Genomic DNA, 16,988 nt, shown 5'->3' with positions numbered 1-16,988 from the left:
AACAGAACAAAATGTAAACACACACACACACACACACACACACACACACACACACAATGACACACAGAGCCCGGCGCGGTTTCCAGTGTACCTCATGTGCATAAGACTCTGCTTTCTCCCTCAGGCTCAGCTCCAGGTCCAGCTGTTCTCTCAGATTCCCATACTCTTTTGTCGCCATCATTGAAACTGTGTGCAGAGGCAATGCTGCAGTTAGTCTTAGCATACAGTATTTAGTTTCATTAAGGCTACACTAGGTCATCTCATCTGCACACATCTGCAATACCTTACGAACACAGCTGTGACTCAATATTATGTTCAATAAATTATTCAGCTTGGATTACATCCTTGCAACCCAGTGCATAACTCTGGATGGTCTACTGTGCAGTGCACTGGGGTCATTTTGAAGAATGGCTCAACTGTTCAGCTAAAGACCTGTTATAGCTGAAAACTGACACTGTTTATAATGCAGCATGACCTCGAGGTCAACCTTTATATGTTGCCCCAGTGGCAGATCATACTTCTTGATTCAAGCTTAAATTCTCTGTTTCAATCAAAGCAAGAAAAAGGAAACTGAGAAACTCAAATGAAGAGACAGTGTCGGCACTGGGGCAGGATAATGATTCTTTTCTGTTGACGTGCAGACTGCCTGTCAGAAAGATGTAGTGGAGATGCTGCAGGGCTGCATAAAAAGCATGTTAAATCCAGTCAGATCAGCTGGGCGCAGCTCTGTGTGTGTAAGGGGTTGGGGGGGGGGGGGGGGGGGGGGGGGGGGGCTGTCTTGCATGCCAGACTACAGAGGCCTACTGGGGATTACATCATTCCGCAGTGTCGCCAGAGCTTTGTGTCTGCATGTGTGTGTGAGGGAGGGTCTGTGTGTGTGTGTGTGTGTGTGTGTGTGTGTGTGTGTGTGTGTGTGTGAGGGTCTCTGTGTGTGTGTGTGTGTGTGTGTGTGCGTGAGAGAGCCTGAGAGCTGGACAGCAGATCTCCCGAGAACCTAAGGAAGAGTTTGTTTAAATCTGGTGATAGTTTATTTATTGAGTGACTTATTGAGTTCCAATATATTTAACAAGACACCCCCCTCCCACAAGACCTATAACCTTTTGATCTCAAGGGCATGTAAAAATAGAGAGAAGTACTGTGCTTTTATACATTCATTATATCAGAAGGCTCAACAGCCTCCTCTGCTCTGTGTCCTGTACAGTCAGTATAACAGCCTCCCTCTGCTCTGTGTCCTGTACAGTGAGTATAACAGCCTCCCTCTGCTCTGTGTCCTGTACAGTGAGTATAACAGCCTCCCTCTGCTCTGTGTCCTGTACAGTGAGTATAACAGCCTCCCTGTGCGGGGAGAGTCATGACACTCACCTCTGCTGAATCGCTTTATTGTTTTGCTCTGGGCCTCAGTGGTTTCATGTAGTTCCTTCATTTTACCCACACCGTTGAAAATCATATTAGAAAATCATATTAGAAGCCAGGGTCACACACAGACCCACTCACTCTCTGGGGTGCTGGTGTGGTCAGGGAGGTCATCCCATTCGTGTGGAGAATGGGAATTGCATTAATGGCTGCATTTTGCGGGTGTTCTGTCTAGTTGGAGCAGCATATGGAACCGCCCACATGAAATCCTGCTGAAGGCGCTGACGTCGCAGGTGCCAAAGGCTTTATTTATAACAGTGTGTCCTTTCGGTTTTCAGAGAGATAACAATCATGCATTTCGCTTCAATAGGGAGAGGTGTTTCCTGCAGATACACCAGCTTGGTCTCAGATCTGCTCAGCAGCTAAGTAGGCATGATTAGGGAAGGTTCTTTCCTTTGATTCGGATGGTATGCTGGTCTAGTTTGCATTAGGGGTGTGCTGACACTCATCATTTGTATTTGTAATTGCCTTTAAGAAGCATATATCGGCGGGTATGAATGAAATCCATTCGTAAATGTGTGGTGACATCAAAAAGAAAAGCTGTTCTTCCATCAACTTTACAACTGAGTATCAATCAATGGCAAAGCTGATTGAAAGCAAATTCTGCATTCATGTGGAGCGCTGCCATAGAACTGACAATGAAAATATTATTGAATGTGAGGAAAATGTTCTTCCAAATCGGAAGCTAATTGCCATTGTTTGGTACTCAATTGTAAAGGTGAAGGATGAACAGCTTTCCTTCATCTGAAATCAACACTTTAAATTAATGGATTTATTTAATACCTGCCGATAAATAGGATAAGTACGAGCATCAGCACACGCCTGCTTTACATGACAATAACCACCCTGCTGGCCATGATGAAATGCAGGGGCACAAACCCCACACTGCTAATGAATTCACCTTGCCCCAGCTCACACCATTTCTCCACTGGCTTGTGTGGTTCGATCAGGTATGACTCATCACACCACTGCTTTTATTGGAACACAAAGCTATTAAAATGAACAGAAACGAGGGCAAAGTGACTTGCTGGCCTGGCATTCCATTCCCCTCATATCGACCAGAACATTCTCGAGGGTCCGCCTTTCTCTCCGCTCAGGGCTGATCTCTATGGTCTATGAGTCACGGCTTCCCCCAAGGGGGGGTTTCTGATGTGTCGGTTCACTACACAGGCGGTGCTAATGGAAGGATATCATTCTCACTCCCTTAACAAGCAGGTGTTTGCCAGCGTGGTTCAAAGAGCTCTTGCAGACAGTTTCTATTTCAGATATTCACCTTTGTTATAACAAGTAACAACCCTTCAGTATCTTCATTGTGGGGGCAGAAGTTATTTTGACAGTGACTCAGACTGCACCATGCCATGCCAATACTATAGTACCCTATCTATCTATATAGCATTGCCTTCCCTTACTGCCAATTCATTCAAATACAGCACCAGAACCTCGGATAGCTAGCTTCTATTATATTATGCACTCACTTTACTTTTCAATCATGTGTGCTTAGGTACAGGACCCTACTCTGTGCTGGAGGGAGACTGATTACTGTATAGAGAGTATAACAGCCTCCCTCTGCTCTGTGTCCTGTACAGTGAGTATAAGAGCGTCCCTCTGCTCTGTGTCCTGTACAGAGAGTATAACAGCCTTCCTCTGCTCTGTGTCCTATACAGAGAGTATAACAGCCTCCCTCTGCTCTGTTTCATGTACAGATAGTATAACAGCCTCCCTCTGCTCTGTGTCCTGTACAGTGAGTATAAGAGCCTCCCTCTGCTCTGTGTCCTGTACAGTGAGTATAAGAGCCCCCCTCTGGTCTGTGTCCTATACAGTGAGTATAACAGCTTCCTCTGCTCTGTGTCCTGTACAGAGGGTATAAGAGCCCCCCTCTGGTCTGTGTCCTATACAGTGAGTATAACAGCTTCCTCTGCTCTGTGTCCTATACAGAGGGTATAAGAGCCTCCCTCTGCTCTGTGTCCTGTACAGTGAGTATAAGAGCCTCCCTCTGCTCTGTGTCCTGTACAGTGAGTATAAGAGCCTCCCTCTGCTCTGTGTCCTGTACAGTGAGTATAAGAGTCCCCCTCTGGTCTGTGTCCTATACAGTGAGTATAACAGCTTCCTCTGCTCTGTGTCCTATACAGAGGGTATAAGAGCCTCCCTCTGCTCTGTGTCCTGTACAGTGAGTATAAGAGCCTGTACACTCACCTCTGTTGAATCGCTTTATTATTTTGCTCTGGGCCTCAGTGGTTTCATGTAGTTCCTTCATGTCTGCCTGTTGCTTTTCTATCTGAAAAAAAAACAGATTACCATATTTATCACCCCTTCAGTCTATGTTACAACCTGTACACCTAACATGCTAACATGACCAAAAGGAAGCATGCTATAAGGCCATAACCAATCTTTTCATCCTCTGGGGGAAAGCAGCAATGATACTGTTAAAGTAGTAGCTAATATTACTGCAAACTAGTTTTTAAACCATTGTACTAAGGGGCACCTAATGAGTTAAAGGACAGCAGGCACAGCATATTAAAATCAGCAGTGCAGAATCAAGCTTGTCCAATTTATTCTGCTGTTACTGCAGACCTAATGCAGCTTCCTGCTCTGAAAGGCTGTGAATGACTTCATGCAGCTCCCTAACCTCTCCGACTAGAAGAGTGTACTCAGCACTTACTCGCACACTCAGCTCTTCTATATGATTCTGCTGTTCTTGCAGCTGGCAGGTTAACTGTTTCTTCTCCTCCAGCAGTGCGCTGACCGTCTCCTGTAGATCTAAAACACGGGAGAACTCTCAATGCAGTGCACTGCAGTACAGTGCATCACAGTACAAATCCCACGCACTGCATTCCAGTGGAGTCTGCACGGGTACGCGGGACTACAGATGCCTATGTTAATGCAACAGGGTTGGAGGCTGGGCCTGAGCACGCACACCTCAAATAAGCACTTTAACCACAATGCAAAACAGCCGGGCTCGTTTGCATTTAGTTCTTCACCTCATCTCATGTCACTGAATCTGTAACTGCAGTACATCACACAGCACTGCCCGAAACACTCACACCAAGAAGAAGGAAAATGGGGGTGGAAAGTTTGCTCCAGAATTACCTTTTTGAATACATATTTTAAAACACTTTAGTAAATGGATTGCCATTACATTTACTAAAGCACATATGTCATGTTTTTTTTTCTTCTATTGTTATGTCCAACACCTGTATAAGCAAGAAACGATAAATGCTTGCATCACCATGCTAACTGTATGTTAATGAGACCCATGCACTGGTGCTGTGTGGCAGTACTGGTTATGTACACCAGGCACGGAATCGATTTTGTGGGTTGCCTCAGTGTAAATCAAAACAACTCAATGAAGTCCATTGCAACACTGTTGGGCTTCCTCAGTGCCGCCTATAAATCCAGCCAATGAGGACGGGGCCTGTGTGCTGCCAGGCAGGCTGCTCACCTTTGACCTGCTGCTGGTACTGGGTGTAGGAGTCTGGGCTGGGGTCCTGGGGCTCAGCCTCCTCCTCTAGTGCGATGCAGTCTGAGATACTGGGCAGCAGCTCATCCAGGCAGGGCCGGGAAGACAGGCTCAAGTACTTCAGCTTCCTGTTCTCACAGTTCAGCTAAAACAACAGCAAAAGGGCATGCTTGCATTATCCATACCACTTTGCTTATTCTCCCCATACACATAGGTGTTTGGTAAGCTTGACATGGATTGCAAATTCATTTTAATAGTAAAACATCTAAACAAAACAAGTGAGCGTATTGCACATTGTCAGATACGTTATCCGATGAAGTTCAGTGTTTGTTAACGGTACAGTGGATTTCAAAATGTTGGAAGCTTGTACCTGAAAACCACTATGCATTGCCAAGCAAGCTGAGAAAGTTACAGTTGATTCCATGCTCAAAAACCACAAAGGAAAATCACCTATTTTACATTGTAACAGAAATATGCAAATGCAGATCCCAGTTATGATAATGCACACAATGCATTTGTAAGATGAGCATCCTTATCTTTAGGATTGTTTTAGGATTGCAAAATATGCTTATTAACATTTGGAGGAAAACGATTGTGAATCTGGCCCATTGCTTTTAATAATACAATATATTGCTGTATATGAAATCCGACACTCTACGGCATGCTGTTCACAGGCTGAGCTGCTTGTTTATTCAAGCTTCCTCACTGTTGACACATGTTTAAAAAAAGTGATCTGTTACCTTTGTAGCCAAGGCTTCTGCGTTTTCCCTGCATGACTTTTCGATCTCCAGCTGAGTCTGCAGCACACTCACTTCTTCAATAACCATTTGAGAAACTGAAAAACAGACAGAAAACATACCTCATGTGCCTTAAAGTTAAACACTTGATCTTCAGCCTCACACTAAGGGGATCAGTGATAATGTTGCAGGTGTTAATAAGACATATGAAAACAATTACAAAGCAATACAGAATGAGCCAGAATGAAGGAATTCAACAACATTTTGAATTCCTTGTTGATGCTCACTGACATACGGGTAAGAGAACCAGCATAAGAGCATTATTTTAAGACATGCTGACTTGTGTACAGCAATTCACTACATATTGTTGCTGCGTATTTATACACAATCATGTTATACCTGAACTGAACATTATTTACCCAGGATAGCGGGGTCCTGCTGCTGCTGCTGCCCATATTGTCATCAATGAAGCAGGCACTGAAGTGAATGGTCTCAAATTAGTGAACAACTGACAAACAGAACCTTATGGCGCCATAGTTCTCTGCTTTACTCATATATTACTTTTCCACATGGCTAACCACGAGGCAGACACTTGACTAAATGCCTCCCACTCTCAGAACACAGTGCCGCCGTCCCATTGTGGACAATTGCAATATAAGACTTTGCCAACACAATATACTAGATACAAGCCTTTCTGACTCTTTGGCAAAGGCACATGTGTGTCAACTTACTGAGAGATTACAGGTATTGGTTTGTGAATAAGAGTCTTTAATAAGGCTTGACCCAATGCTGAATAAGCAGAAACATATACTGTTGGAGGAAATGTGATGCAAAGTGAATGATATCTATCCCATTTTATACTGTAGACTCTCGCAGCTGATAGGTATTTTGTGAAAGCCAGAAAAATAACAACAGCGGCCAAAATACAATGACAAAGACTAGATTTTACAATGGAATAGGCTTCTTGAGTTCCATGTATTATGGACTACATCCACAGCAGCTAATCCAATTAGCATCTATTTATTGTTACCAATGGGTTACGGTTCAATGAGCATTTATACTGTTAAACACACAGGCTATTTAATACACCCGGCTGCTGTAGCCCGATCAGCTGAATGTAGCTTACAGTGTGAGGGAATCCTGTTTCATAGCACACTGTCCACTCTGCTACATTACAGCAGCCTTCCCTGCCTGTGACATGCCATGACAGAGGCATAAAAGAATGACACGGCCAGAAGGACGCCAATAGGCTGTATCACTGCTGCCAGAACGCAGCCTTTAAAAGTGAAAACCCTCTAATGAAACCCCTTTGTTCTTTGATTGGATACATAATTCATACCCACAGGACAGAACAAATGGAACCCTCAGGATAATGTTGCAAAAGCAAATAATTCAATACAACAAGAATATGTTTATTTCTCCTTGACCTTGTTGTCTATCAACCTCTGCAGCCACACGCCATGCCCTTTGCTCATCTGCCTGGGGCTCCCAGCTGGACATGTGCACCTTAATATTCCAACATCATTGCAGCCTGGGTCTATTGCGTGCTTGGGTCAATGCCATCTACCACTGCGAGTGGAAACCAGCGGTGCTGTTCCTTTTGCTAAAGCCCCCGGCTCATGCAAGTGTAAATGGATATTAAGGTTCTAACTCTGATAGATTATTTGAAAGCCTTTTTCATGTATGTATTTATTGTTTTGCATCGATATATGCAATAACCTTTTGCAGATGATTAACACAGTTATCTGTATAGAAATTCCTAGTAAATTTGCCATGCCCTGTAACAAGGTCCAGAGAATGAGGTTTGGGAGACTGCAGGAGAGATCAGTTCTGTGTTTTGTGTTCTAGAACGCTTCAGTCTTTCTGGGAGGCAGTGTTTATTTCAAATATCTATAAACATAAAACACACGCGATCTCTCCTGTGCTGCTCGTCATCAGGATGTATAGTGTAGAATAAAACAGGAAATGACCACAGCATTAAAGAGACATTGAAGCACCTGGAATAACAGTTTGCAATGCCGTACTGTAGAAAGAACACTGGGCATGTACGGTTTTCTAATGAAAGATTGCAGTAATCTTTCCATGAGTTAAGGAAAATCTTGGAATACTCTCGAGGTCTCAACATATCTCTAATTTTACTGTAAAAGGAGTGCAGCTTGCCTTTACAAGAGAACACGTTACCCTTTGATTACATCCCACAGAGAGAGGTGACAGTTAAGGGGACATGGTAGCGTCAGGTACAGCGATGTGAGGCAGTAAAGGGTTGCTGGAATCTCGACAGCGATGCAGTGCCACAAGGGTCCTTCTATAGAAGAAGGCTGTCTGAGGTACAGTGAATATTTAAGGAGCTGTGTATTGTGGCTATATAAAAAAACAAGTACATTATAATTTTAACATCGGCTAGCGTTGTGTCTATATGCATAATGCAGCAGTAATTAAAACAAGGCTGGTATGTGGCTCAAGTGTATTATTACAGACCATGAATTATTCATGATGGCCACATCATAAAGACTCCTCCCCCAGGGAAGTGTTTTAATAGAAACAGTATTCTCAACAATTTACAGAGCTGCTGTCCTGACAGTGAAGTATTGAACTGTTTTCATTGAAAAGTGATTTCTTGCCTTAAATGCACTGCTCTAGTTGCCTTCTCGCACGTAGGCACACAGCAGCAGGTCAGTGCAGCATGAGCTGGAGAGAGCAAGGGGATGCCTGCTACATTAGTGTATACACATTTCAGCTCAGCGACACTGCCAATATGACCAGCACTTGGTTTCTGTTGGTTAGCATATGTGTTTAATTTAATTTACTATGTGGGTTTGTCAGTTCCCCGGTATTATGGAATATGTTTTATTTAATATATGTTAAATATATATATAGCTATATCTATAGATATATCGATATATATATATATAATATATATATATATATATGATATATATATATATATTATATATATATATATATAATATATATATATATATTTAATTATATATATATATATATATATATATATATATATATATATATACAGTACCAGTCAAAAGTTGTATACGTTTCTGTAAATACTTGAAAATGAAAACACATGTTACAATATACAAAACAAAACATAAGGAGTATCAAAGCAATGTTCAAGAAAATTGAAAATTGTCTCTAAATCTTGGATTCCTCAAAATAGCCACCCTTTGCCTTTGCCCTCATAAACACAAGGCATTTGGTTAACAAGTTTCAGCAGGAAATCACCCGACATGTCTTCCCAGCTCTTCTGCAGCAATTCCCAGAGATGTAGGTCACTTGTGGGTAGCTTTGCTTTGAATCTTCTGTCCAGTTCATCACATACAAGTTCTATGGGATTGAGGTCTGGAGACTGGGGAGGCCAGGTCATTAGATTGAATTGTCCTTTACTTTCCTTCTTCGCCAGATAGTTCTTGCACAACATTGAGGTCTGTTTCGGGTCATTATCATGCTGAAGAATGAAGGACTGCCCAACTAGCCATAATCCTGATGGAATGGCATGCCTCTGAAGTATGCTATGATAGCCATGCTGGTTGAGATTGCCATGGACTTGGTAAAGATCATCAACTTTGTCACCAGCAAAGCAGCCCCAGACCATGACACTGCCTCCTCCATGCTTGACAGTTGGAGCCACACATGTAGAACTCTCTCACTCTCTCTGCATCTTACAAATACTCGGCGGTTGCACCCAAATATTTCAAATTTTGACTCATCGGTCCATAAGACCGACTTCCACTCCTCAAACATCCAGTTTCTGTGTTTTTTGGCCCAGGCAAGTCTCTTCCTCTTATTCTGCACTCTTAACAATGGTTTCTTTGCAGCAATTCTTCCTGTTAGGCCAGCTTCATGCAATCTCCTCTGAACTGTTGATGTTGAAACATCTGTACTTCTAGTAGCATTTAGCTGAGCTTGTATTTCAGGAGCAGTTAATCACTGGTTTCGTAGACTTGTGACTCGAATGAACTTGTTCTCTGATTCTGAGGTCACCCTTGGCCTGCCTGACCTTGTTCGGTCCTCATGAATGCCAGTTTCTTCAAATCGTTTGATGGTCTTAGCCACAGTAGTTACAGACACTTGCAAAGTTCTTGCGATTTGTCTTAAAGACTGACCTTCATTTCTTAAAGTAATTACAGACTCTTTTTTCTTTGCTTAACAGAGCTGATTTTGCCATTTTCTGACAAACTTGTGCCTATGCTACCTATATTTATAGTAATCATGCACCTGTTAACAATAATTGGTGACAAAAGATTAATTAAGTAACATGCTTGCTAACTCAGAGGACATCTAACAAAGACACTTTTATACTTAGGCCAGTGTTATACACATTTAAGACTTTTAACTGACGGTCTTCAGACTGAAACCCCTTGCTTTGGGTGACCATTTCATTGAAATTGACAAGATTGACATTTTCATTTAAAAATTACATTTTTTAATGCAATTCACTTATGATTATCAGCTTATATAAATACATGTATCATATAATGAAATACTAAGTGTTTATAGACAAGTTTATACAGTTAAATGCATAGATAATCATGAAAAACCTGGTTTCAAGCAGGTGTACTCAAACTTTTGGCTGGTACTGTGTATATATAGTATTATCCCTCTTCCAAAGCAATCTCTGCATGAAAAGCTCAGGGACAACAAAATCGCCAGACCAATATGCAGAACAATACAAATGTTTTCCTATATGTGGCAATTTTAATGCAAGCACGAGCATTGGTTTACAAACGGCAGGAGCTGCTGTACCTATCTGCGAAACATTGCTCCTTGGTTACGGTGGATCATATGGAATCTGCTGGAGAGGGGAGGGGAGGAGCTTCACCAGCTGCACATTATAATTAATTAGGTCTCATATTAAAGTGGCTACCAGTGCTGTCAGAATTCACAGTCATTCCACTCAGGTGGGGGAAGGGAGTGTAAACAGGGAAGGGAGTGTAAACAGGGAAGGGAGTGTAAACACATTCCTTTCCCAGCCTGTGGTGTGCCTGCACTTTCAGTTCATCTCATCGCACTTTTACGTCATTTTGTCAGAATGCTGAAAGCAGCAGCTGAAATGAAGGCTCCCTGGCAGGAGATAAAATCAATCTGTACAGGAACAGTGCTGGCTTTGAGGTCTGTCTAGCTCTATGTTAGGCAATCAGGTCTTTTGAAATGCGGTTTTCAGTAAAATAATGACACATTTCTTCAAACGGAACAGCTGTTTCTCTTTGCTGCACTTGAATTTGTTAAGAATCTGTAGTCATTTAGACATTCTTTGTATAACTAGAAAATTAATTTGCAACCCAATATTTTAAGTCTGTCCCCTTATAAAATGTCTTGCTGATCACAGTTACAGATTCTATATGAGATGTGAGCTGTAGTGTAGATTGTTAAGCAAGGCACTAGCTGCTGCAGCTGGGGGATTGATTTGATTTTCCTGGAAGGTCTGGCTCTTGTAAATGTTAATTGCAAGCTTGCAGGAGACTGTGAAGTATACAGTATATAAGGTGTTTCGATAATTCAGAGGGGCTCCACTAAAATCATAAAAAGAGTGAATGAGTATATTACAGTCATTGTACTTTTTCAACTCAGGTTTTCTCTTGATTTCATATGTAAACAGTGGTGGCATATGAATTGAATAGACCCCTTTGTCATTTAATAACATCCTTTATAGTAAGCTGTCATGCTAGGTTTGGCTTCAGCTTTCTAGTTATTATCTGCAGTGTTAAAAATGGCTGGTTAAAATTGCAAACACAATAACTAATAGAGACAAGCAAGCTGTTTTTTTTTTTCTTTTTTTTTTCTTGATTGCAAAATATGACAGCTTTCTTTCAAATGCAGATCAAGGTATAGTTACTCTGGGATCTGCCATTGTGCTGCAGGTATCAAAGCATACATTACATCACACTCTCCATAACATGGGGCAATCAGGTGGCATTTTACTGCTTTAGAATGCCTCAGAATGTTTCTGCATTATTAGCGTGTTACTGCAGGAAGTATATTAATGATATGGCACTGGAAAGCATATAGGAGTCTATGGCAGCAGGCAGGATGAAAGCTCTATCCGAGCATGGGGGTGTGTTGTGTGTGGAGTATTGGGTGGCAGGGAGGGAGTTCAAATTTTTAGCTGGTGAAGGACGGTGCAGGCTAGTGTGCGGTTTGTTGTTTTGAATTGTATTTGTGTATTGTAAACAAATGCACGCAAGAGCACTTAACTACAGCTTCCTGGTGTCAGTCTCTCCTTGGCAACGCGCACCCTGTCACATATGGCTTCACCAACACAAATCTATACTAACACCCGTGATCTCTCTATATATATACCAGGCTGGAGCCTTAATCAGTTAAACATTCAACGCTGCCCACACAACATAACCCCGTGTTCTGGCAGAGCTTTCACCCTGCCTGCTGCCACAGGGTCTTTTACCAATTCAGTTTACCACCCAGGTGGACTAGTAACAGCATTTTCAATAACCTTTGATTCCATGTTAACCGGTTTTATTCTTAATCACTGTCAATTGGAGGAATGATGGATTTACACATTAACTTAAGTGCTTCCCATAAGGCTCTTAATCCACATGTTAATCACTTGTATTTTTTTTTTTTTCCTGGCAAGGGAATGACATTCAAAATAAAATACAGCATGGCGATTTTAATTATGGTGCCTCTGTCTTTATAGTGTCTTTTAACAACTGCAATCAAGCTAATTAATTGATTTTGGCATTTTGCTAAGGATACTGCTAAGGATGTCTATTTTTAATATTGCTGAAGTTCTGATGGCTCTGACGCATGCATCAAGTCCAGTCTGATTGAGCAACAGAAATAAAACAGAGCACACTGCCTAGGGGGTGCAACTGCTCTGCAGTTAATACACAAGGTCCTCAACATTGAAGAAACGCTAACCACCTTCATAGAACATCAGCACCTTAGTAAATACAGTGCTGCCTTATTTCCCTATTCCATATTTCACAAATTCAGTTAATTCACAGTTGGGCTATGCCAACTTGATACTCTAATGTATAAGGGTGTTGTTTTTATTATTTTACATTTTCTTTTAATGTTTTACAGAGAAATAACAAGGACGCACTGTACATAGGACCAAAACACACTTTTTTTTTCTTTGCTTTATGCATACAAGCTACAATAGGCACATGAACATCAATAATCTTCCAGTTGCATGATTTAAAAAAAAAAAAAAAAACCTTGACAATACAAAAAGACATTCTGGGTTTGGTACACAATAGATAAATAAAGGTGCATTATTGAATGAGAGCTTTAAAGCTGGAGAAGGGGGGCAGAGGAGAGGAGAGGGGAAAGCAGAGGAGAGGGGAAAGGGAAGACAGGAGAGGGGAGGAAACGGGAAGGGGAGGGGGGAGGAGGAGGGGAGGAAACGGGAAGGGGAGGGGAGGGGAAGGGAGAGGAGGGGAGGAGGGAAAGGAGAGGAGAGGAGTCAGGGAGAGAAGAGGGGCACCTTAAAGGGGAGGAGAGGGGACTAATCCCCGGGGCTCCCCCTCTCCTCCCCGTCTCCTTCTTCCTCTCCCCTCCTCTCCCCTTCCCCTCTCTCCCTTCCTCTTCCCTCCCCTTCGGGGGAGGGTAGGAAAGGAGAAGGGGAGGAGTGGGGAGGAGAGGGGAAAGGAAGGAAGGGGGGGGGTGGCAGTGGGATAGGAAGATTTCCTCTGGGTCATTGATTTGATCCCACCCTGGGTTGATAAAAGGTTTTCCAGAATCAGTGCATTACCTACGTGGTGCCCACCTTACAAAATCACCACCATCTGCAATTAATGGCACCCATTCCCACAGTCTTTGACAAAGACCAGGAATGCTGAGGAATGGAGACCAAAGGGAAGGGGTGTCTTTAAGGCAGCTTGAGGTGTATGTGTGTCTGTGTGAATATAAATAAAACAGAATTTTATAAACCCATAAAAGATGCTTGTTTCAGATGCCCAAGGCCTGAGAGCAGTGATTTCTTAAGGGGCATTCAGATATCCATAAAAAAAAAAAAAAATCCAGTGCTTCAGAAAAAAAAAAATGCTATTCTGTTACATCCAGCATCTTTTAAGCAAGTGACAAGATGCAATAGCTGCTACCACAAAGCCATTACTCTGACATTAGTCTTAATTGCAGATCTGGAGGTTCAAGGTCTTGCTGGGGGTTACTCTGCTCCCAGGAATAGAGTATTTGAATCATTGTCAAGACATTTAAGCCAAGAATCAGTTTGCTGATGAAACAATAAAATGTTGTTTTATGGTTTGTTTTTTTAACATAATCTCCAACCCGAGTTTCCAATTTGCTTTCTGAAAACCTTCTGACAAGCAGGATGCAGTGGCATGTTCTATGAATCCAAGCTGATAACTGCATTGCATGGAGCTTTTCACTATCAGTGGTGTGACACAATATTGTAATAAACTGCTGTGCTTTGTTAATAAAAGCTTTATACATGGTTTTAGATGGATCCTTTACTTTAACTAACTACAGTCTGACCTAAATCCCAACACCCATGTGACTCTCTTGCTATCCCATATTCTCTTTTCGGTTCTAGTGTGCCTGGCTGTGTGAGGAGACGAGGTAGAGCAGAGTGAGAGGGATGCTTCAGCAGAGTTTCCTCTTCAGTGCTCTGCAAACAAACAGCCCTCACCCCAACATGGCAGCAGCACCATGCACAAATAAGAGCCTTTTTTACCCTCTTTCTCAACAAACAAAACAGACACAGGCCGTGCTTATGGTTTTAAAGAGCATTCTTGTACGCCTAGCTGATATGGTATACCCAAGCTTGAATCCCATTAGAAGCTTTGGCAAACAATGTAACCCTTGAAGCATAAGCTATTTTAGACTCAACATGAATTTCTCTATCTCTAATAAATTGTCTTTCTCCTGTAAAATATATACAGCAGAATGCCCTCCCCATCCAGTTCTGCACCAAACCACATTTTATATATAATATTATATATATATATATATATATATATATATATATATATATATATATATATATATATATATATATATATATATATATATATATATACCACACCAGAGGTCTAGGGGAACACTAGACCGCACTATCTAAGACCACTCTGATGAATCCCCTGTGTGAATATTTCCTGTAACACTTTGAAATAATGGTCACAAATTCATAATGAATTCTGACTTATATCACAGGAGTAACATCTGAATATCTTCTGCGCTTCCTCTGAGCTCTGAAAGTCAATCATTTTTAAGTGAGCCCCCTGTTAACTCATGTGGATTACATTACCCATATTCATTCCATGTTCCTTTGTAACAAATTATGTTCATCACATGTATAAGACATGAATTCATGCCCTCTTACATGCCTTATACATGTGAACAGCATCATTTGTTACAAATGAACATGGAATGAATATGGGTAGGGAAATACACATTAATTAAAGGGCTCACTTAAAAATTAATTACTTCAGAACTCAGAAGAAGTGCATTAGATATTCAGGAGTTATTCCTGTTGTATACAGTCAGAATTAGTTATGAGTTTGCAGCTATTACTTTAAAGAGTACAATATTTCACCATATAACAGTAAAACATCCCCTGTTTCATAAGATCACTTTTCGACAGCCCCAGGGGTGTTCTTTAAAGGCAGATCGACTGGATTTCATACAAGGCAAACATGTGTGTACTGGGGAGAGGAAATGTATCTACATTTCAAACTCCATTGAGAATCCCCCTCACAGAGTGCAACAAGACAACGAGGTAGTGAGCAGCCTGTTAAAAAGAAGCTCACATTCATTTTCTGACCCTGAATAATTTATAGCCGGGGTTTTAATAATTCAGTAAAATAACTTCACAGGGCTGAGTAAAAACGTTTGCCACAGTCTATGCTTCTTCCCAGCAGGTCATGGACCAGCAGCCCGCACCAGTTTTAATGGAATTTCAAGGTACAGTACTGTAAGTAGCCTTCTGTTTAGGGTTTGTGAATACTTCACTACAAAGCATATTATTTACAAAGTCTATAACCAAAGATTATTTTTTAAACAAACAGCTTTATCATTATTTCTACATTATAGGTTACTGTATGCATATCTACCATTTAGAAAAAAAGCCATATGGCCTTATATTACAGGGAAACACAGCCAAATTATTCATCCTAATATTTCCAGCTGAAAAGCAACCCTCGTTCCTTCACAATTCGACAATTCTGTACCTGTTATATACAATGAAAAGGTGAATAAAACTTTGTCTTCGAGACAATCTTGTAGTGCTCATGCAGGGGAGATATCGGGCGTATTTTCAACACTATTCAAACAGAGCAGTGTATTCTGAACAGAATACAGCCCTCACTCTCTACATGGATATGCTATTGCTGTCTAAACAGTAGCATCGCAATTAGTGCTTATGTTAGCCCAAATCAGAGGCCATTCTTATGAAAGGGGCAATTTACTGTAGAAACCTTAACCCATTAAGTACCAATTACACAAGCTGTATTTACATAGTTGCATACATTACATTTAGATGTCATTTTTGCAGTTAACAACACTAGAGCAAAATATCATAACAATGTAAGTTATGCTCCAAAAAAATCACAAAGTAATGGCACTTAATGTGTTAAGATAATATGCAGGCTTCATTCACAGTGTGATTTAGTGCCAGTACCTACAATTATTTACTTTCCATTTGTGCACATGCATGTGAGCTAACCACAATCTATATGTGAAGAAGTTTCGCATTGCTGGCGTGTTTTGGGGCTCTGCTCTTTTCTCTCAGCTCCTGATGGGCGCATTGCCTATACTGTATACACTCACCTCGTTTAATGTGCTTCAGCTGCCGCTCTGCCTCATCTCGCTCCTTGGCAAGCCGCTTGCACTGAAAAATACAAGACAGACATCAGAGAGGCTGGGTAACCAAGGCTTGCTTAAATAATCAATGCACCGAGGTCTCAGGGAGTTCAGCTGCCTTCATAAATTAACCGGTTTACAGGAAACTGTTCTCATAAATTTAGGATGGCAGCAGCGACTGGTCATTTTTATAGGGGTTTGGTCACTTCACAAGACACAGACAAATACTGCTGTAGGCAGCTGTGAGGCTTCCATACAAGGACAAACAATGTGCAATTATTACACATTGCCTCTGCATTGTTAATCGTCTGATCGCTTTTCTAATTGTAAATTGGTTATTATAATTATTGGTTAAAACTCAAGATTCAAGAGGTCTGTTCAGTCCATCTAAACCAGGGCTTCTCAAACTTGGTCCTGGGGACCCCCTGTGTCTGCTGGTTTTCATTCCAACCGAGCTCTCAATTACTTAACTAGGACCTTAATTGAACTGATAATTTGCTTAATTAGACCTTTTTACTTGTTTTCAGCTCTTAAACAGTTGCATTTCAAGTTACTTATAAAATGTGACAGCTAACTTGAAATAT

The 16,988-nt window shown here is 41.4% G+C and overlaps 1 pseudogene; it reads right to left on the bottom strand.

Moving 5' to 3' along the window:
• The window catches only part of LOC121324003, a 29,010-nt pseudogene that overhangs the window by 7,930 nt on the left and 4,092 nt on the right, over positions 1-16,988 (bottom strand).

The sequence above is a fragment of the Polyodon spathula genome, chromosome 12 (genome assembly GCF_017654505.1).
Source record: "Polyodon spathula isolate WHYD16114869_AA chromosome 12, ASM1765450v1, whole genome shotgun sequence".
NCBI classification, from domain to species: domain Eukaryota; kingdom Metazoa; phylum Chordata; class Actinopteri; order Acipenseriformes; family Polyodontidae; genus Polyodon; species Polyodon spathula.
This window is presented reverse-complemented; position numbering and strand designations above follow the sequence as displayed.